General features: G+C 40.2%; 1 protein-coding gene across 2 annotated transcripts in view; it reads right to left on the reverse strand.

Annotated features, from left to right (window-relative positions):
• The window catches only part of RAB27B (RAB27B, member RAS oncogene family), a 141,230-nt gene that overhangs the window by 58,256 nt on the left and 60,390 nt on the right, over positions 1-22,584 (reverse strand). Inside the window, exon 3 of one of the 2 annotated variants that reach the window (XM_042454720.1) lies at positions 14,488-14,574. The exons of the other annotated variant lie outside the window; for it this stretch is intronic. The gene's annotated coding sequence lies outside the window, so the exon portion shown is untranslated. The remainder of the gene's footprint in view (positions 1-14,487; positions 14,575-22,584) is intronic. 2 annotated transcript variants of the gene reach the window in all.

The raw sequence follows: 22,584 nt of genomic DNA on the forward strand, positions 1-22,584 counted from the left end.
GAACTGTGGGAAGCTCAGGAAGTGGAGAAAGGAAAGGCCTCGGGGTTTTCTTTTTAATTAAAAAATATTAAATTTTCTTAGAAAATATCGCATCTTACCAAATTTTAACTTTTACCACATGAAACTATGAAAATGCAAGTAAGTTTAGGCTCTGTATATGATAGTGTAATTAAAAGGTATAAGTTTAATTTTGCTAGTTGCTTATGTCACATCTATTGCTATTACATGCAGTGATACAATGGGCCCTTGGTATCCGCTGAGGTTTGGTTCCAGAACCTCTGTGGATACCGAAATCCACGGGTGCTCTATTCCTGTTTAATATAATGGCATAGTAAAATGGTGTTTCTTATACCAAATGGTAAAATCAAGGCTTGCTTTTGGGAAATATATACATATAAATATACACATACATACATACATACATACATATATAATTATTTTTTCAAGCCATGAATGGTTGAATCCGTGGATAAAAAAAATCTGTGGATATGAAGGGCCAACTGGATATGGGAATGTTCATTTATAGTAATATTAGTACCAAAAAAAAAAAATTACGAAAGATTTGGTATGGTGTCATCTGAGGCTGCATCCACACTGCAGAAATAATCCAATTTGAGACTGCTTTAACTGCCATGGCTCAGTGCTATGGAATTCTGGGAATGGCTTCCATAATACCATAGCATTGAGCCATGGCAATTAAAGCAGTCTCAAGACAGATTATTCCTGCAATATGGATGCAGCCCAAAAGGGGGGGATGACACCATGAGTTACTGCACCAGGTGACACCAACCCTAGCGATGCCACTGCTGGGATATGATTTGAAGGCATATGTTGATAGCACCAACACACGCAAAACTAAGTAGGTCTGGGTTGGTTCAGTGCTTGTATGGGAGACCACCTGGAGCTTGACTGCATTGCCCTTTCCTCCACCAAAGTAAGGCAGAAAGGAAAGTCAAGATTTGCTTCACTGAAGTAAAGCAGACAATAAAATCAAGGGCTATTCTCACTGGAACATTTGGAACAGTACAATCCCATACCGGTTGAGTCAGAAGTAAATCCTGCTGAATTTAATGGGGCTTACTCCCAAATGAGTAGGTATCCAAAACCCTTACTTTTAACAGCACCACTTAAACAAAGTAGAATAATATTTCTTCTTTGTTGTAACTGGCCATAAGGTTATGATCATTCACAATGTTCTGATGAACATACAAAATAATTCAGGACTCTGTGCAAATGATAACTGAAGAGGAATTGCCTGTTAAAATCTAAGCAGCCAAGTAACTGCTGAATCCGATGGTAAATTTAAAAAACTGGGTCCACTCTGTCTTGTTTTAATTTTCCTCTCCTTCCAATAATGAGGCTAATGTTTTGTGGGCCAAGCAGCTACATTGCAATAAAACTAAAAACACTTTACTAAGCTATCTGGATGATGTATTTACTGACAGGTCATGGAATGGAAAGCATCTTGTGGTTTACAATGGCAACAGTGACCTGGCTTTTTGATCCTTAATTGCATGTATACAAAACATCTGTAAATGTGCAAAACAGTAATAGCAGGAGAACTGTAATAACTCTAACATGCACCCCCGTACATGGGAAACTTTCTATGCCTGAGAATGTACTTACTAAGCTTTTCTGAAAGTAAAGATTTCTATTTTAGTTTCACAGATTACTTGAGAATCTTGGAAAATTTTGAACAATAAATGCACTTCTGTCTAGAGGAAAAGCACTATTTTTATCCATACCTCCATGAAACCAAATTCCTACAGCTGGGAATCATGCAGCTCCCTAAATATGGTTGGACTGCAACTCCCAGCAGCTCTAATCAGCATAGCCATTGGGTAGGGATGCTGGGAGTTGCAGTCCAACAATTGAAGGGATAAATGATTCCTACATCTTCTCTAAGAAGGTATTAAATATTAACTGTTGGTGTATGTGTAATCTGCAAGCAGACTAGATAGTTGGCCCGAACCCAACAGACTCCATTTTGAACCCAAATCTCTTGTCTGTGAGTGCAAAAATAGCTGCCTTCTAAAAGCTATTGCCATGATTTCTTCCTTGTTTTAACTCAAGCTCTATTTTCTGTGTTCTGAACATGGGCTTTCTCTGAAGAAAACCAACAACACCATCTCAATTAACGGATCACAAGATACACCTCTATATACACAAACATCCATTGCTTGCATTGAAAACCACTGCCTTCTCAACAGATCTAATAGGTGGTGACAGAATATCACAGTGATCTGCTAGGAATCAATTCCTCCATTGTACTAGCCAGTTCAGCCATTTCCTAAATTTGACTGTCTGACCCTAGTCATGGGGCACTGAGACAGGATTGCAATGCTGTTAGTGTGCTGACTGCCCAAGCGTTTCCTTGTCTGAGTTCTTGTGGTAGTAACATTCCTCAAAACATTCAGGAATTCCCTTGGATCCATTAGCTACCCATTAATTATCTTAATAAGTGGACCAAGATATGGTATTGACTATGACCTAGTATGAATGTTGGGTGACGTCAACATGCATGCTGAAGCAGGATGAAAAGATGTCCTCCTTTTCCAGGATATGTCCTACATTCCAGCCATCTGTCCAGGAGAAATTCTAAAATGTCCTCCATTTTGAGCATGGCTATGAAGCATACATTTATATTTATATTAGCGTTTTTAGCTTCTGTTTTGTAATGCACTACATTTTGCAGTGCCTTGTCCTCCTTTGCAGTTATGACATCTGGTCACTCTGTACTAACACTCTTGTCATTAGGAGCAGTTCCAATCAGAGGCTGCATCTACACTGCAGAATTAAGTAGCAAGTAGCAAGTACACTTCTATATCACTTATCAGTGCACTTAAGCACTCCCTAAGTAGTTTACAAAGTGTAAGCTAATTGCCCCCAACAATCTGGGTACTCATTTTAGCAACCTCAGAAGGATGCAAGACTGAGTCGCGTTTGAGCCCTTTTGCTGGTATTGAACTTGCAACCTTATGGTTTATGATTGAGTAGTTCACACTGGTTTAACTATTAACTTAACTTATTATTATTAACTTACCATCTGATGTTCTTTTAGTGCCTGTTTATCAAACCATTTCCTGTATTGCTATGTATTGTATATGTATTATCCTACCTGAGAGTATGTATTTTCCCTGGATGAAGATTAACCTTCCATTATGAAGCCAAGCCCTCCCTCCAGTCCATCTGCCTTGGTCCAGGCCTCGGAGGTAGAGAGGAACTGCTGGACCTCTTACCCTCTCCCTCCACCACTCCCTTCTCCTTCTGTGTCATGTCTTTTTAGATTGTAAGCCCAAGGGCAGGGAACCGTCTAACTAAAAAGATTGCATGTACAGCGCTGTGTAAATTTACAGCGCTTCATAAATAAAGGTTAATAATAATAATAATAATAATAATAATACAGCTCAATGCTATGGAATTCTGGGATTTGTAGTTATGTGAGGCATTTATTATGTGAGACATGTGTAGTTGTTTTACAAAGATAAGATAATTTAGCTTCTGCCAGAGAGGTCTGGTTTCACAACAAACTACAAATCCCAGAATTCTATAGGATTGAGCCATGACAGTTAAAGTGGTCTTAAACTGCATTAATTCTGTATGGCAGAAGCCTTAATAATTTTCAAGGCAACCATACAGGCCTGTTTCAGCATGACATCCCACTCATGGTGTAGCAGTTTCAGTGCTGAACTGCAACTCTAGAGACCACGGTTCAAATACCCACTTGGCCATGGAAACCCACTGGATGGCCTTTGTCAAATCACATGCTCTCAGCCTCAGAGGAAGGAAAAGGCAACTCCCTCTGAACAAACCTTGCCAAAAAATCTCAGTGATAGTAGGGTCACCATAGGTTGGAAACAACTTGAAGACACACAACAAAATAATTACAATCTGAGTTTTGCTGATCAGGATGAACATGATCTCTCTATTTAGGATAGCCAAAGTTGGGGAAGAAGGGATTGGTGAAGTTGTTAAATTGGTTAAATATTCCCCATAGTGTCTGAACTCTATAGATTTCCTGATTATCACAAAAGTGTATCCTATGCTTAAACAAATAAATTTATTTAAGATGTAACAGTAAGGTAGTAAAGTAAAGCTGTAAAACAGTAAAGCTGTCAGAGTAGATGTTTCAGGGTGATTTAAGCATCATGCATTCACCAGCCCTTTGGCTATTTTGACTCCTTTCTGAACTTTTGCTTCAGACATTTTACAAATGATATGTCAAATAAGATAGACCAAAAAAAGTGCAAATACCACATCATTTAATAAGCTTTTCAGTATGAGGTTAACAGATTTAAACAAACAAGGTAAGATAGGTGGAGAGAACAGTGAGCTTGTTAGATAAATGATCTTTTCAAATGGAGAAGCAACATAATCAAACTTAGAATCTTCAGCTCTTGCCTGTAAAATATATGTTCTATCACTGATTTTTGCAGAGAATCCTTCTTGTTCGGAAATGGGGAAGCAGGGAGGATACAGTGATTCTGTTGTATAAGAAAATGTTCTGCATATGCTTAAAGGCACTCAGAATAGTTCAAATGCTGGTTCTGAGCTATCAAAGATTGTATGGCTCAGGTCCAGGCAATCTGAAGCATATGAGCATGCCCAGAACACTGAGAGAGGTCCTTCCCTTGGTCCTACTATCTTCACATGTTTTTTCTGGTGGGGTCACAGGAGAGGACCGACACAGCCACCCTGGATATATTAAGTAGAATGTAAGAAAAACATTTTCCTGTGGCTATACTCATTTATTAGTCTAATATGTATCCACCATTCTTCCAATGAGATCAGGTACATATTTAGAGATATGAATCAAATATTTATGGTTACCTAATCTTATCTCCACAACTACCCCCAAAAAAGCAGATTAGGTGGGGATCTTTATGATTTTTACTGGGTGTGATAGAAGATAATATGGGGGACATGAAGTTCACAGAATATATTTGCTGGGTGTCCTTTATTAGAAGGGCGGCAGTGTAGTGTGGTGTTGTGGTTTGAGTTTTGGACTAAGGAGATTATCACCCTCCTCTTTTTGGCTGATGCTGGCATGGGCTGGACACAGGCTTAAACGGATCTTATTGCATGCCTCTGTGCCCAAATTGGCCTCATTGCATACCCGATCCAGACTCCTGGTGTACTTTTCAAAGAATGGGAAGTATTGTTCTTCGAAGGTATGCCAGGAGTTTGGATTGGGTATGCGATGTGACTGGGTTGGGCACGGAGGCACACAATAAGATCTGTTTAAACCCATTTAAGCCTGTGCCCAGCCCATGCTCAGACTGGGCAAAAAGAGGTGTGTGATAATCTCCTAGGACTCTGGAGACCAGGGTACAAATCCTCATTCAGCCACAGAAAACATTGGGTGATTTTGGGCATGTCACATTCTCTCAGTTTCAGAGAAAAGTAAGCGTAAACCCTGATTGAATAAATCTTTCCATGAAAGTGTCACCATTATAGGGTCACCATAGTGTTGCCATAAATTCGAAACTACTTGAAGGCAGACAACAACAACAACAACAACAACAACACACCTCTTTGGGAGCTGGAAAGCTTTTCCTTTCATTTAAACTGAACAAGATGTCCCCCCAACTCTGTATTTATAGATATAAATAATATATTAATTTTACAGAAAAATGCATGGCTAGGTTAACTGAAAACAATACTTCCATTTGGTATTTAGCTAGAAAACAGATTTGTTAATTGCCATGTCCTGATTGTCAGACCTAAATGTCATGAATTTCAACTGTTCCTTATTGTGTTTTGAAAACCTGGTATCACCAGTTATGGGTCTACTACATCCTCTTGCATTGGAACCAAAAAAAAAAGGTAAATTTTAAATGGCATGACTCCTGTAGCTTGATAGCAAATTTGCAATAGCTCCTTCAACTTGCATTTCATATCCAGCAAAGACAGTTCAAGCCTAAAAATGATAAGCTGCTTAATTATGTGTCAGTGTTGCTAACAAACAGGAGAACTAGAAAGCACATTCTCAGTATACTTCTCACATTTTAAATTCAGACTTACCCTGGTGCAGTTCATCATAGGTTTTCAATGGAAATATTGACTGAGATGTGCTCTATCCCTATCTGTGATGACTTAGGCGACAGACGATGCTCAATCAAGTGCAAGACAAGTGGATCATGATTCTTTGCCCTTTCTACCCTGATCCCTTCCCTAGAATGATAATGCAGGTGGACAATGACTAATGTTGGAGAGAGAGAGAGAGTTTATCCAGACACATTGATTTCAGGTCAAATATATCACTCTGTCTTCTCCATAGACAGTTTAAGTTAATTGTTCCTTCAGTTATTCATTTGTAAGCTCCACTGACATTAATGGGATTTATTTCTAAATCAATGTGTTTAGGTTTGGAGGAGGAGATGAAGTTGTACATTCTCCACAACCCTTCTTATGTAAGTCAAGCAAATGCAGTGTAAAGGTTCCAGCTACCTCATCCCACTCCCCACAATACATTTTCTCCATCCCCAGAACAAAAAAAAAAAAAACCAACTAAGGCCTGGGACAGACTGCCCAAGAAGGACGACCTGTCGGCGGACTACTTTCCTCCAGAGGGAAGCCGCAGCCGCCAAACTGCACAGCTTTCCTCCACAGGAAAAAGAACCCAGGAAAAGCGGGTTCATTGTCCGCCGCAGGGTAGACATAACTAGTGCACCAATGGTGCATTCATTATGTAAGCGATGCGCGACGTGTGGATGCCATGCGTTGCTTACGTAACAACGGCAGCGCCCATGTACACAGGATGCTGTCCGTCCGTTCTAGGGTTAAGGACCGTGCGGTTGCCGTGCAGTCCCTAACCCTAGAATCGGCGGCACCGGTATGCCACTTGCTGGCGGTCTGTACCACGCCTAAGTTTGTTTGACTGAGCATACTTTTTATTTTTTATTGAATTCTTATAGCCTATTCTCATTCCACTCCCCACCCACCCACTTTGGGAGTTAGGAATCTGACAAATGTCCTAGTGTCCAATACCAGGTTAATTATTTTTTAATAAATTATTTCTCCATTGATTTCTATGGGAAACCCTTATTTCCATTACCAGTGATATTTACAAAGAATTTATAAATAAAGGTTAATAATAATAATAATAATGTAATCCAAGAATGACCTGCCCAGACTGTGAGATAGCTTTGACTATCCTCTTTTTTATCACTGTGCATCCCTTCTTTCCTTCTTCTCCAGAAACTCCATCCCACTAGGTTGTCAGACACTAAGGCACATCTACACTGTAGAAATAATAGAATTTGACACCACATTACATGCTGTAGCTCCATCCCATGGAATCTTCAGTTTTGTCAACCTTCTCTGCCAAAGACTGCTGCTGTCTCACAAAAGTACAAACCCCTGGAGTCTGTAGGATGGAGACATGGCAATTAAAGTGGTGTCAAAATCATTTTTCTTTACAGTGTAGATGCACCCTGAGTTCTTACTAGGCTAATTTGGGTCTCTCCTCAACCTCACACTTCAGTATTGCTGTTTTTTTTTCCTTTCCTTAATGGTTTTCATATCGCTATGAACTTTATGTTTACCCAAGGTTTCCTGTTACTTTCTTTTTTTCATGGGCTCTGAAATTTGGCTGCATACACCCAAACACAAATACAGTGGACCCTTGTTATACGCTGGGGTTTGGTTCCAAGATCTCCCGTGTATAACAAAATCCGTGTATGCTCAAGTCCCATTAAATATAATGACATAGCAAAATGGTGTCCCTTATAAAAAATGGAAAATCAAGGTAAATTTATACTTTTTTGGAACATTTTCAAACCGTGTATGCTTGAATCCGTGTATAAAAAATCCGTGTATAAGAAGGGCCGACTGTATTTCAAACAATGCAGAGTGATTTCAGTCTGAGTTCTAGCCCCTCTTGGCTTTCTGTATTTGGGAATCCAAAGAATGATGATGATGATGATGATGATGATGATGATGATGATGATGATGATGTCGACGACAAAGAATCCGGGTGGGTTACAACAGTAAAATACGTCAAAGTTACAGTAAAATCCAAGAATAAATCAATCCCTGTACCCACCCACCCCATTCCCAATGCTAAAACAGGATTAAACAGCAATAGTATAAAAGCATTAAAAACAGTAAAAACGTTAAAAACATTCAAGTAAAATTTGGAGAAAAATAACCAAACGAGGAGGCATTTTTCATAATTGTGATCATGTTCATGTCAGGGTAGTATCTAGATCTATATTTCTATATCTATGGCGCGTTACAGACGCGCCTAAAAGTAAGTGCTCAGCACGTACTAGGGTTAGAAAGGGGCGTCCCTTCCAGATGCCCCGAACCCTAGTGCGTGCTCAGCATGTACAAAATGGCAGCGCCCATTCTACATGGGAGCCGCCATGACGATGTCACCACCATGCCGCCTCTAAACGGGGTGGCGTGGTTGTGACGTAGTGGGGCTGCGCAAGGGCGCCTAGAGAGCCCTTTCTGCGGCCCTGGAAGGAGCTCCGTTTCGGAGCTTCTTCCAGCTTTGCGTCACTGGGTGCAGCCTTTACATGGCTGTGCCAGTGACGCAGAGGAGAAAGGGGCCAAGCGGCCCCTTTCTCCTCCTCTCCGCTGCCATCGGGTGTCCTTGGGGCATGAAGCCCAAAGGACACCCCTTTCCAGGCCGCGGGGAAGCGGCCTTTTGCAGCTTCCCCGCGACCTGGAAAGCGGCGGATTGGGGCCTCGGAGGCTGCCGTTGTGGCAGCTGAGGCCCCGATACAGCGGGGAAAGGGCCGCTTACAGGCCGCCCCAAACGGACGGTCTGTAACACACCTATATCTCTATATCTCTATATCTGGGAAGGGGTAACTAAGTTGGAAAGCCCTGCCAGAATGTGAGCCAGAAATACACACACACACACACAAAATTTCATGGGCACACTGATGCCCAATTCCAGCTTCTTTAAACTCCAGTTTCTCCTTTAATAAATCCATATGAAATCTCTTCAGAGAAGATGCTGGCGAAACGTCAGGAATAAAGTCTTCTAGAACATGGCCACATAGCCCGGAAAACCCACAAAAAACTATGGATGCCGGCCATGTAAGCCTTTGACTTCACGAAGTAATATTTGATTGGGTGTAAGCAGTTCCCATACCTTGGATCAATCATAAATCAGAACAAAAACTGCTATCAAGAAATTAGATGAAGGCTAGGACTGGGAAGAGCAGCTTTGAAAGAAATGAAGATCCTAGAGAGCAAAGACATAACTCTCAATACTGAAATGAGGATTGTCCAAGCCATTGTATTCCCCATCACAATGTATGGATATGAGTGAAGAAAGCTAACACACACACACTAAACTCCTTTGAGATGTGGTGCTGAAGAAAAGTGTTGAGGAGATCACGGACAGCCAAAGAGACAAACAAATGGTTCCTCAAACAGATTAAGCCCAAATTATCACTGGAAGCCAAGATGACAAGACTAAGGCAGTTATACTTTGGCTACATCATGAGATGGTGTGATTCACTAGAAAAGACAATAGTGTCAAGAAAGGGAGACGGCAATATGAACAGAGAAAGAATGCAAGCCAGATGGATGGACTCAATCAAGGAGGTCATGTTCCTGGGTTTACAGGACCTAAGCAGAGCAGTGGAGGGCAGAGGGTCTTGGAGATGTCTCATCCACAGAGTCACCATGAGCTGAAGTCAACTCAAGGGCAGTTAAAAACAACTAATGTATTTCAGAGGAACGAACTGACCAAATCACCTCTTATTATTCTTTACCTAAGAAAACCGTATCAAATTCATCGGGTCACCATAAGTTAACAGGCAACTTGAAGGCACATACATGCACACATGCACCCATGTGCATATACGCCCACATACATTTATGTATCATATCTCCTTTCTGGTTCCCACCTTGCACACAGCACTTTCAAAAATTCCCTCCACCATTCATATGGTCATCCACCCACCCTGGCCTTAGGCAACATCTTTCCTCCTGCCTTCATCCCTTAACAACCATAGTTAAAAGTGGAGTTCTCTTATCACCATACCTACAAGTTTTGCATTTCTATGGCTGTTCATACAGTCTGATTATAAAGGTCCTTCCTGGCAACCAGTTTTCTCCATATATTTGAGGAAGTAGACCAAGTCTATGGAAGGCTACAACTTCTTTCACACAGGTCATCTCAAAGGTGCTGCAAGATGCCTTTGCAAGCTTTTTATTGTCAACTAACATGGGTCCAAGACACACTGCAGAAATAACCAGTTTGAGAATGCTTTAACTGCCCTGGCTCAGTGCTAGGGAATTCTGGGAACTGTAGTTTTGTGAGATGTTTAGCCTTCTCTGTCAGAGAGCTCTGGTGCCACAATGAACTAGAATTCCCAGGATTCCCTAGCACTGAGCCAGGAAGTGGTTTCAAACTGGATTATTTGTGCAATGTGTTTTGGACCATGGCTACATCCCTCAAGTCTGACCACTCGTATGTACTGTAATTGCAAAGGTCTGCCCCTGTGTCATTTCTTCTTTTGTTAGTTGGGGCAAGGGGAAGCGGAGATGTGGAAATTCAGAATTGCAACAGAAGTGATGCTAAAACTATTTGTTACTTTTAAATAATATTATTTGCTTTTTCAAGTTGTGCTGCTCCCCATCGCTCATCCTTTATATGCCTAAATGGATTTCACTGAACTTTGATAATTTTCAACTGACACAGGAACTCTTCAATGGATCCCTACTTTGATATTTCAAAGAAATCCTTCAGTACCACAACCAGATTTTTAAAGGAGAAAAACAGTCAGTCTTACCATTGCATGAGGCAAAACAGTAGGAGATGAACTGCACACATAAAATGCTAGCAAACTGCTTGAGGCACAGGATAAACAGGATTCCAAAATGAGTCAGTGCAAAGTATTATTACACATTTCTACTTACTCTTCACCCTTCACATTGGTACTTCATTTCAGTAAGTAGAGACATACAAAATGAAAAGAAATCACTGCAGCAAGAAAACTAAAAAAGCAGGGGTTTAGACATGATGGCCCTTTAGGTCTTTTCCCATTCTATTATTCTATGATTCTATGAGTATAATACTCATAAATACCCCAGATCTGTATGATCTCCCTCAATGGTTTCCTCAGTGGTTTCATGTAGAGTTCTCAAAGCATAAGAGGCAGTGTGGAACCTTAAGAAATCCCATAACATAATGGTTATGAGGCCAAGCAGTAGCTCCTCTCACTCTCCCACATGACCCTCTGGGAATATTCAGCCAAACAGGACTAGCATCTCCACAAAATGGTGCCCCGGAGGCACATATAATGGTCCACATCCAAAACTCAGTGGAAACCAGGAAAGTGATAGTGTTCGTGATGTTCTGAAAGGTATCTAAAAGTAGACGGTTCAGACCAAGCAATATATCTTCTCAGGAATCTGTATTTCATAGAATCATAAAGTTGGAAGAGACCCCAAGGGCCATCCAGTCCAACCCTCTGCCATGCCAGTACACACAATTAAAGTATCCTTGACAGATGGTCATCCAGTCTCTGTTTAAAGACCTCCAAAGAAGGAGAGGCTTCTGAAGCTTACAGTGCATCTTTAGCTAGTTTACTCATACATGTTCATCAGTAACCTGTGATGAGTTGCAAGTACAATCGCATTGCCACATCACCAATTTTCATCTCAGATTACACCAAAACCCAATGCATTCAGTGCATCAAAACTCAGATTACACTAAAGCTGCACTCACTTTACACATTAGCTGAAAGTATTCAGCCATCCACTGAAGATGAAGGAAGTATATTTGGCAGAGTGGTGAGGTTAAAAGTGTCCAGCTGCACTGAGTCTCAAGCACTGAACCCTGGAAAAACTTGTTCAGCAAGTCCACAGCAAAAGGAGACTGCTGGTGGAATGGGTAACAACTGTAATGTCATCAAGCTTCACTGGATATGTTTTCCAACTGTTTTCCAAACAAAAATGTCTTTCAAAGGTAAAGAATGAAGGTACAAGTATACCTCAGAATATTAACAGAATATTTGATCCTAAAGACATCAGAGAAGCCATATAAATGTATTGGGGGGGGGGGGGGGAGAGAACATTTGGTCCCAAAGGCAGAAATAACATGGAATGAATAGGGATAGGTTCCTCCTACAAAAGCCCCATAAGTATCATGAGCCATCTTGAATCCTATCATGAGAAAGGCAGGATACAAAACAAGCAAGCAAACAAGTACAGTTTATCCTGCTTCAGCAAACTTTTTATTCAAAACTCAAACATGCTCCTCTGCAATGAAACAACATAGGGTGCATCTACAGTGTAAAAATAAAGCCGTTCAACATCATTTTTACTACCATGACTCCATCCTACATAATCTTTGCATTTGTAGTTTTGTGAGGCACCAGCATGCTTTGGCAGAGAACATGAAAGACGTGGCAAACTTGCAAATCCCAGGATTCTATAGGATGGTCCTACAACATTTACAGTCAACCCTAGACATTCACAGGGTCAAAATTCGTGAATCAAATGCGGGGGGGGGGGAGCAGTGCACACACACATGCCTCCATCTCCCTGGCAGAGATGGGGAGGAGGAGTGTATGCTCAGCAGCCTTGACCTTGCGAATACGTAATCAAAACCATGTGTGTCAAAGCCACAAATGTCAAGGAACTACTGTAGTGTCAAACTGCATTATTTGTACAGTGTAGGTGTACCCCAAAGTCAGGTCAGCCTTGTGTAAGCAAACAAAAACAATATGACCCCTCTAGAGACCTCTTGAAGGTTTCTTCCTAAACATAATCAGGGATGACTTTTTCTTTCGCTTCCTTTCATATACTTATAATGACAGATACAATGAGGTTTTGACATGTGCAGGTTTATTTCAATGGCAATGCAGTGGATGTCGTACTGATACTTTGTACTATAAGGACGGTTTTGTTTTGCCAGTTTGAAAGAACATTCTTTTTACTTAACAGGAAATAATGGTATCTCTAGAGCGTTTAAGATAACAGCATTACAGAACTGGAAGGAACAATTCGCAGAGGAAGTTAGGGGAGAATTCAGGGTACATAATGTTTGCAAAATAGTGGACATTAATTCCAATCCCATAAGTTTCTAGGACATCTTATGCAGGTAGAACTTTTTCTTCTTACAGCCTCGGTTTCCTGTCCAGGAAGGCAGACTTTGGGGTATATTCAAGGCACTCCTGAAAAACTCCAACTTGAACCCCTGCCTCTTTTTTTAAAATTGGGCTGCTTCAGTCCTTCAAAAGTGAAGGGATTTTCTCAGAAATCAGTTGCTATGTGAGCTTCCAGCAGGTGTCATTTAACATGCAAAATAATTATTATAATAATTTTTATAAAGAAAACTGTCACCAGCAGCATCCATTCTAGGAAACTAGCAAAAGGAGATCTCAAAAGTGGAGACAATGGTGCTAAAAAGACTGTTTGTTTGTTTGTTTTTCCTCCCCATTCTTTTCCCCTTGTCTGTATTTTTAGATAATAAGGTTGTAGGCAGGTGCTTTCTTTTACTGAATCGATGTAAGCCAGTCTGAGCCTTGTTTGACAGAGAAGTAGAATAGAAATGCTTTAAACAAATAACTAAAATTCCACTGATCAACATTAGGCACTCAAGTGATCACTTGAGCTGCACTAGAAGAAACATCACACACCCCCCCCCCCCCCCTCGCTAGCCCCTACATTGTTAAGACAAACACCATTTGAATTTCCCAGTGAAACAATCCTCTTTACAAGATAGGTCATCCACAGCTATAAATTTCATTTTATATATACTAACAGTACACTCAGTTCACTAAGCACTAGTATTTAAGTAACTAGCATCATCTAGACACAAAAGGCAAGTATCTGCAGGCCTGAAAGAAGTTCACCAGCCAAACATCACACCAAGAAGAAGGAGCTTGTTAAGTATTTGCCAGTTTTAATTCAGTTAAAGATTCAAAATGGAAAGAGAAGTGAGGGAAGAAAAAAAAATCTTTCTCCTTCTCCTCGGCTCCTCTTCTCCTGTGTCAGAAGAGATTTAAAGTTCCCCCACTTACTCACTGGGGTGTGAAGGATGGGGGGGGGGGGGTAGGCATCCAAGCTAGGTGATAAGACTGACAGAAAAACAAGAAAAGCTATTGGTGCATAGGTTTATTCATGATGGGAAGGGAGGAAAGTGGACAGGAGCAAACACCTTTTGTACCAATTTGAATTTGACCAGGGAATGTATGGCTATCAATTTGAGTCTGGGTTTTTATGACTCATTGTGTCATACACAACGTGAAATCAGGATAATGTATTGCATACTGGATCTGGATTATTTTGCAAGTATGGATTCAGCCTAGTTGGAAAGGAAGAAGTTTGCTTCCACTCATTAATATTTTTACAGTTCTTCTGTACAGGTTGAGTCTCACTTATCTGGAATTATGAAATCTAAAATCCTCCAAAATTGTCTTCCTAAACCCAAAATTATTTTTGTATCATTAGACAGAGAGAAAGAGAGAGAATGCACTAGACACAAACTGAGACAAAATTAATCATGATTACCTCTTTTCTGATTGTGAAGAATCCTTCAAAACAGGAAAGTGGGTGAAAATGAAGTCTTCTTTCCCATCACAGCTTTTTCATACAACTCTGTGGGTGGTGGATGGAAAAAAAGGGGGGGCAACATTAACAACGAAGTAAGCTTTGCCTTCCAAGGACAGTGCCTCACTGATGACTGTTAAGTATATAGCTATATGTACATCCTATGAATAGAGAAAATGTTTAGCAGAAGCAGCCATTTTAGTTTCACATGGCAATAGATAATTCCTTCAAGCCATGTAATCTTTTATAAAACCAGGAACAAGAATATGAAAACAAGAATCATCCAGTCCATTGTATTCACCATCACCATGTGACCCCTGGACAGTAAAAAAGCAGATAAGAAGAAAATCAACTCATTTGAGATGTGGTGTTGGAGAAGAATGCAGAGGATCCTGTGGACAACCTAAAAGAGAAACAAATTGATTCTTGAACAGATCAAGCATGAACAGCTCAAGCCTCTTTGTGGAAGCCAAGATGTCATACTTTGGCCCATCATGAGAAGGCATAAATCACTGGAAAAGACAATAATGTATGGAAAAGCAAAAGGCAGAAGAAAGAGAGGAACACCACGTGCCCGATAGAAAGACTCAATCAGGGAGGCCATGGGCCTGAATCTACAAGACCTAAGCCAAAAAGGGGAGGACAGGGGGCTTGGAGATGTCTCATACACAGGATTGCCATGAGCTGAAGTTGACTCAAGGACCGCTAACAACAGCAATAACAACAAGGTAAAACAGAAAGGGCAGGGAATGTTCTGTGCTGGTTCTAAGGCCATTTCTGCATACCTTATCGGTAGAAATGTTAAGGACTATGTACTGACACAGTTTTCTTGACTCATATCTGCATCTCTGTCTTTTCAGCAACCTAGTTTAACAATAGAATTCAATTTCTGCCTCAAAAATAATTAGAATAAAATTGGCAAACATCAGGGGAGATCCTTGTGCACCATTTTGGGGACATGACATCTATCCTGACAGGTTCAGCAGTTTGTATCTTAACTTAGACAACTAAGATTTTCACACCAGCACTTACCGTGAGTTAAGTGCCAGTAAAGTGCCGGTAAAACGTCCCTGAAGCGTGAAGGTGTGAAAGATGGTCACACTTCTCAAATGTCAGTGAAGTGTCCCCTCGCCTCTACCATCTTTGAATCGTTCATGGAGCAACCATTTCCTATTAACGGGAACTTTGCGTTAATAGGAAATGGCTGCTCCATCAACAATTCAAGGACAGTAGAGACGAGAGGACACTTCACTGCCATTTCAAAAGCACAATCGGCTTTCACACCCTTGTGCTTCAGGGACGTTTTACTGGTGCTTTACCGGCGCTTAATCCACGGTAAGCACTGGTGTGAAAACTTCATAAACTGCAAAATCAGTTCTTGTTCTCTCTTGGAATGTATGGGCAAGAAAAGCTGATTTGATTTGATCTGGTAATCAAGACCCAAATTCCCATTTAAGGCCAGATGATACGAGAGACTTTCATGCCCTCCTCACTGCTTTTAGCTTTGCAGTATTCCACTACTCCGTTGAAATGTGAGTGCCAAGAGACCCCACTCTCCTCCATGTCAGCATTCTCAGAAGATGCCAGCCACAGGTGCTAGAGAAACGTCAGGAATAAACATGGCCACATAGCCCAAAAAACCCACCAAAAACTATAGATTGCTTTAAGGTTTTAAAAATGGGAGTTCCAGTCACATAGTGTTTGCTTCTTACATAGGATAACCGCCAGTTTGTTTCCCTGGACTACATCTACACTGCAGAATTAATTCATTATGATACTGCTTTAACTGCCATGGTTCAGTGTTATGGAATTCAGGGATTTGTAGTTTTGTGAGAGATTTAACCTTCTCTGTCAGAGAGTTCTGTGCTGCAACAAACTACAGATCCCAAGATTCCATACAATGGAGCCACGATAGTTAAAGTGGTGATTGCATTAATTCTGCAGTCCAGCAGCAGCCCTGGACCAATTTCAAGGGTCACTGTAAACACAAAATGGAATGCTGATGATCCTGGATAGTTTGACACGCATACCAGTCTTCCTGGAGATCTCTGTCATCCACACATAGTGAATGCCTTGTAATTGCTTAGTCTGATGTAAAAGAGGGCTCCTGCAGTTTTCCTAATGAAGAAAAAGGAAAATTCATTTGCTCTAGCATCCTCTTTTTGCATCTGGCCACTCTATATGACACGTCTTTTTCTTGCCCTCCAAGAAAGTGGACAGAGCTTGAAATGCTATTTAAAACAACAGCAGCAGCAGCAGCAGCAACCTGATATTCCTATTCTACCCTAACCCCAAGTAATATGTATCAGTGATCAATATTTGTGGGGTGGCAAACTTGTAACATATTAGTAAAGATTTATAGTATATTACTGAAGTTTTCTCTGAAGAGGAACTGGCAGTAGACCTGTATGAGCAAAGGTATGCTGGAGAGAAAAGTACTGTAACTGAAAAAAAGAGAGTTGATGCAACTGTTTCTTAATTAAGATTTTGATGAAAATAATGCCTGCATTTCACATTGCTAATGAATGCAAAATACAACAGTATCCCACTGCAATGCATCAAGTCTTACATGACTGGCCCAATTCTAAATGGTTTTATATGTTTAACTTGGTATTTTTAAGGATCTTAGATTTTTGACTTATTACTGTGGTGTTTTAATTGTGATTTAAATTTGTTCTGTTTTATTGCTGCTGCTGCTGTTGTTATTGTTATATTTAAACATCTTTTGTGAGCTGCCATGGGTCCAATTTGGGAGAAAGGTGACATATAAAATAAATAAATAAATAAATAAAAATAAATGATCCTATAACCAAGGTAGGACTGTTCTGTTTTATTTTTAAAGGGAAATGTAACATGATCTCCCTTTCTCTCTTTATCAGTCTCTCTGCTTATCATAGCTCATGGTTGCAGAGGGGGCTGGCCCAGGGTCAAGAGTATCTAGAAACCATCTGGGTAGTGACATTTTGGAGTTTTTAAGAATAGCTGGAGCAAAGGACTCTGAGAACTTGTATTCTTCAACTGTTCTTGACAATTTTATTTCAGTCACGTTGTGAAAAAATGAATCAGCTTGAGCAGTTCTGCAATTTTTACTGCCAAGTTTCTGCTTTCCTCCCTTTTTAATAAACTAAAGAGTTGTTTTGTGAGTATTCTTGCATTTTCTTTCCATTCAACTTTAAAAATAAAATCTTCCTAGATTGCTTGAATAGCCAGTTTCTTGAGAATAATTTTATGCCAAGATTAACGAATGGGAAATCTGCATTCTTTCTGTGACAGATGGGTGTGTCCTTGGCCTTAAATAAATAAATAAATAAATAAATAAATAAATAAATAAATAAAATCATCCTCCCCTCTGGCTTACTTTTATTTCAGTGATATGAACAGCAAAACAGCTTCTTAATGAAGGCTGTGAGGAAATAGTTCTTATAAAGAAATTGTTGCTCAATTTAATCTTGGGTTGTAAAGTGCCATGCAAAATTTACGGCACTATAAACAACAACAACAACAACAATAATAATAATAATAGTTACACACACACACCTCCCTATCCTATTTACAACATAGTTAAATGATCAGTTGCCATGGTGGTGGAAGAATCTTAGGTACTAGGGTTGGAAAGACTTTTCCTGAGATGCTGGAGACATGCTGCCAGGCAAAATACAAGTGACTACTAGACTTGTAAGACTTTCTTACTGACTATTACTATTTCTAATGTTAGAATACAGAGTACCTCTTCACTATGACTGATGATTCAGCTGTATGTCCTCTAGAGAAGAGAAGGGAATAAAACCATGTGTAATATATATGATATACTGTTTCATATTGCAAGAGCCATTAATACATTTTGTAACAAGATATAGACAACTCACAACTTGTCCTAGTAGAATGGAAAAAAAAGCAGCCATGCACTTAGTGATTATATTCTTTTTGGGAACAAAAACAATCCAGCTACAGCTGAACAGGAGGACAGCAGTACTGTCAAAGAGAAAAGGGCATGGTATTAAGAATCCGTGTTAGATTTTGCAAGTATCTGTAGCAAAAAGGTTCCTAACATTGGTAATAAAAATTCAAAGAGACAGCTGTGTTTGTGCAACTCTTGTAGTACCTTTGAGACTGAAAGAAAGAAAGAAGTTGGTAGCATAAGCTTTCGTAGACTCAAATCTGTTTCCTAAAATGCATAGATTAAATGCCTAAGAACTGACCTTTATAAACAGGCTGGAAATAGAAATGCAAACTTGTGGGTGTAGTGATGAAGTGACAAGTTCAGGTCAGTTCAATTGCACTGGGAGACAAAAATGTTTATCGCGCCAGGGTTAAAACATTCCCCAGTGCGTTCTAACTTGCCCATGCGTGTTAAACACTTTAAAACAGTTCTCAGAAATGGCGCCCTCTGGAATTCAATGGGAACACGATTGGAATACCCGGCGGTAAAGGTGGCGTTCCAGTGTGCAGTAAAATGGGGTTCTTGGCCCCATCACGTTCCCATCATGTTCTGTGCGCACCCGCAAGTGAGCACGTTAGAACACACTGGGGAACGTTTTAACCCCGGTGTGATCAACTTCATAGGCAGGAGGAAGGATATTGTCTAAACCCAAGGTGAGTAAATAACCATATGAATGGTGGTGAGAGTTATTGGAACGTAGCGTGATGCCAACCACTAAATAATGTCGCCTATCTGGTTCCCAGCCAGCATCAAACTACATTCTGATAACTCCCACCACCATTCATATGGTCATCTACTCGCCTTGACTTTAGGCAACATCCTTCCTCCTGCCTTTGTCTCCCAATGAAACTGAACTGAACTTGCTATCTCACCACCACATCCACAAGTTTTGCATTTCAGTTGCGATTCACACAGACAGCCTGCTTGTAATGTTCTATGCCTAGGCACTAGGAAAGCTTGTACTATTCTTTCTCTTAGGCTCAAAGGTGCTACAAGATTCCTCTGCATATTGGTAACAAGAGTTTAACCAATCATGTTTATTATCTAGATACGAATAACAATAGCAAGTACATTTCTATACTGCTTATCAGTACACTTAGCATTCCCTAAGCGGTTTACAAAGTGAAAGCTAATTGCCCCCAACAAGCTGGGTACTCATTTTAGCAACCTCCTCAGAAGGATGCAAGCCTGAACTGAGCTTGAGCCCTTGACTGGTATTGAACTCCCAACCTTGCGGTTTGTGAATGAGTGGCTGCAATACAGGCATTTAACCACTGCACCATCAGTTTGGTGTGCCTGTTCAAAGCATATAATACCATGCCCTCTAACTGTCCTGCTTTGGCAGGGACAGACCTGATTAAGCCTCTATTCTCCCACTTTTTCAGTTGCTTTTAAAATGTCCCAGTTTTTCCTCTTGCAACTTTCCCTCTTTGTCCTTGGCTTACTGTTCAAAGTGCAAAAGTAGTTTCCACTCAACTAACTCAGAAAGGGGGCAGAATCTTGCCCTTTCCTATAGAGTTAGGCAAAAGGAAACTATAGCAGTCTCTTCCAGCTTGTCTGTCCTTCCACATTTATACCTTTTGCCCCCTTAACCACATTCTAATATTACTTGGCCACATGTTTCCTGGTTTACATCTGTAAAAGTTTGGAGACTATATGTAATGTTACTGTTGTCAGTTTTCCAAAGCCACTCTGAATGCTTACACATTCACACCTGTCTTTGGACTTTAAGGCTAAAGTTTGAAGTTAAAGGGGGGGGGGGGGGGGGGTGTATTTTAAAAAAAAAGTTTGGTGAAATGGAAGAATATGAAAGAGAGTGAATGTTTGTCACATAGAGTGTGTAAGCAAGTATCTGCCAGCTAGGAGCTGTGCCCAGAAACAATCTGATGGGTTGTTTATATGTAACGGTCCTCAAAATATATATATACTATCATTGATTACAAATTTTATGAGGTAGTCTGGATGCAATATTCTCTTTTCTTTGGTTTGCCATTGTCCAGTTACTGTCTGGTTTTCTGATTCTTCTCTGTTATAATGAACATCATTTTTAAAGAGCAATCAAAGGAATATTTGACATTCAGTGCCCGTGGCATGGTGCACGTGAAAATGGAAACTTCAAGTGAAATTGAGGGTATCTCCAGATGGGCGAGGGAAGTCTATGGAAGTCTCAAGAGTTTCCAATTATGTCTGTTTCGACTGTACCTGCTACTTTACAAAGTGCATCCAGTCTCTTTCTTGAAATATGCTGGATTTTCCCTCACTTCCCCTGCCAATGTATACTTTTCTCCCCCCCCACCATACACACACACTCATCGCGTGTCACATCTGGTCTCACGCATACTTCAGAAATTAATTTTCACCCATTTCCACTGAGAGTTTTTAAAAATGTTATACAAGCATTATAGTCAATATACTAAAGTGCTTTAGCTACATTACACCATCTGTATTAACATTCCTCTTTTCTTTGTTTGATCTTTGTTGAATCTCTATCGTTTAAAAAATACTGTTGGTGATTTTAGTGTGTCCTATGTTTATGTGTTTTAACTTAATGTCTTTAAAATGTTTTATGTGTTTTAATTTGTGTTGTATCCTGTCTTAAGCCTTGGGAAGAGGCAGGTAAGAGTAAAAAGTTGTTGTTATTGGCAGCTCACGGGCTGGGTGACTGCTCAGACAGGAGATGAGGCTTGGCAATCCCTTTGTAGAGGCTTATACTGTAAGCCCCTATTAAAAATGACCAACACCCTCTCTGCAATCTAGATCAAAGAAGTATTCACAACTACATTCTTTAAAGTCAGTCATCCTTATCCACAGATTCAGTATTCACAGAGTCAACCATCCATGGGCTGACACACACTGACACACACACACACACACACAATCCAAAAAACAAACCTTGATTTTGCTATTTTATATAAGGGACACCATTTTATTACCCCATTGTATATAACTTGAGTATTGTATAAATTGTGAGCATCCAGGGATTTTGGTATGCACAGGGTGGACTAGAATCCCAGTGGATACCAAGGGCCCATTGTACGACAATCATTGATGAAAACAGTGGCAGCACCAGATTGGTGGTGGTGCCTGATCAAGAAAAGGTCCAGCACTACTACTCCCTTTGGGAAGAGGAGTTGCATCATTCATGTGGTGTTAGATCAGATGATATCAGACATCAGGCTTCATTCTGAGGAGCCCACTAGACCACTTCCATGGTCACCTTATTCACAATGCCTTACTTCAGAGACCTGTCAGAGCAAGGCATTAGTGTGATGGGGGCTTCAAGCCAATTTTCTGTGATGGTTGCAGGATCAGGAAAGCAGCTGGCAGAAACATCTTCCAAACCTGCCAAACAATGCCTCATTCTGAGTATTCCTCAATGTGAGATAGTTCTAGAAGCCCTGGTAGCTGTACTACTATCAGCTGCTTTCTCAAATTTGCTGGCCAGCTGAATAGATCACTCTGAAGGTCTGGGGAAGCTTTTAGGAGGATAAGGATGGCCTACACTCTCCCCTCAAATTGATAGCTTAATATCTTTCTTCCCTAACTTTTTTGTATCTTGAACCAAATCTAATGCTCAAATTGAAATGGGGTGACATCAAATCACTTCACTTCTTGTAAATTCAACTCCTGTTAGTATTCTTTGTTTTATGGGTCCAGACAAAATGTGTTTTGAACATGCCATTACAGTTGACATTTTATGAGCAAAACATCAACCTTCAAGGTTATAATCAAGCTAACCATTTCAAAGTGCTGATTGAAATTGCTTCATTATTTTCTGTTTACAGAGAACACACTACAGATTTCTCAGTGTGGTGATGATGGAGGTACAGCAAGACCTGAACATTCCCTGGAAATATAATTGGATTAAAATGGTTAATATTTTGGGCTGGCTGTTTGGCTAGCTTTTGATGCAGAGTTTCAGCTTTTACAAGTATGTTGATATATAAAATTTTGCCATTTCTTTTAACTGTGAGATTATCAAGAAAGATGTATGAGGGCAGGATAATCATAATCCTTAATTCTAAAGGAAGGAGAATGTATCTCTCCCCCTCTTTAATTATTAAAACACTGCCTATGCTCAGTGCCCAGTTTAAACATTGCATATTTTTCAGTCCATG

The sequence above is a fragment of the Sceloporus undulatus genome, chromosome 2, assembly GCF_019175285.1.
Source record: "Sceloporus undulatus isolate JIND9_A2432 ecotype Alabama chromosome 2, SceUnd_v1.1, whole genome shotgun sequence".
In the NCBI taxonomy this organism is placed as follows: domain Eukaryota; kingdom Metazoa; phylum Chordata; class Lepidosauria; order Squamata; family Phrynosomatidae; genus Sceloporus; species Sceloporus undulatus.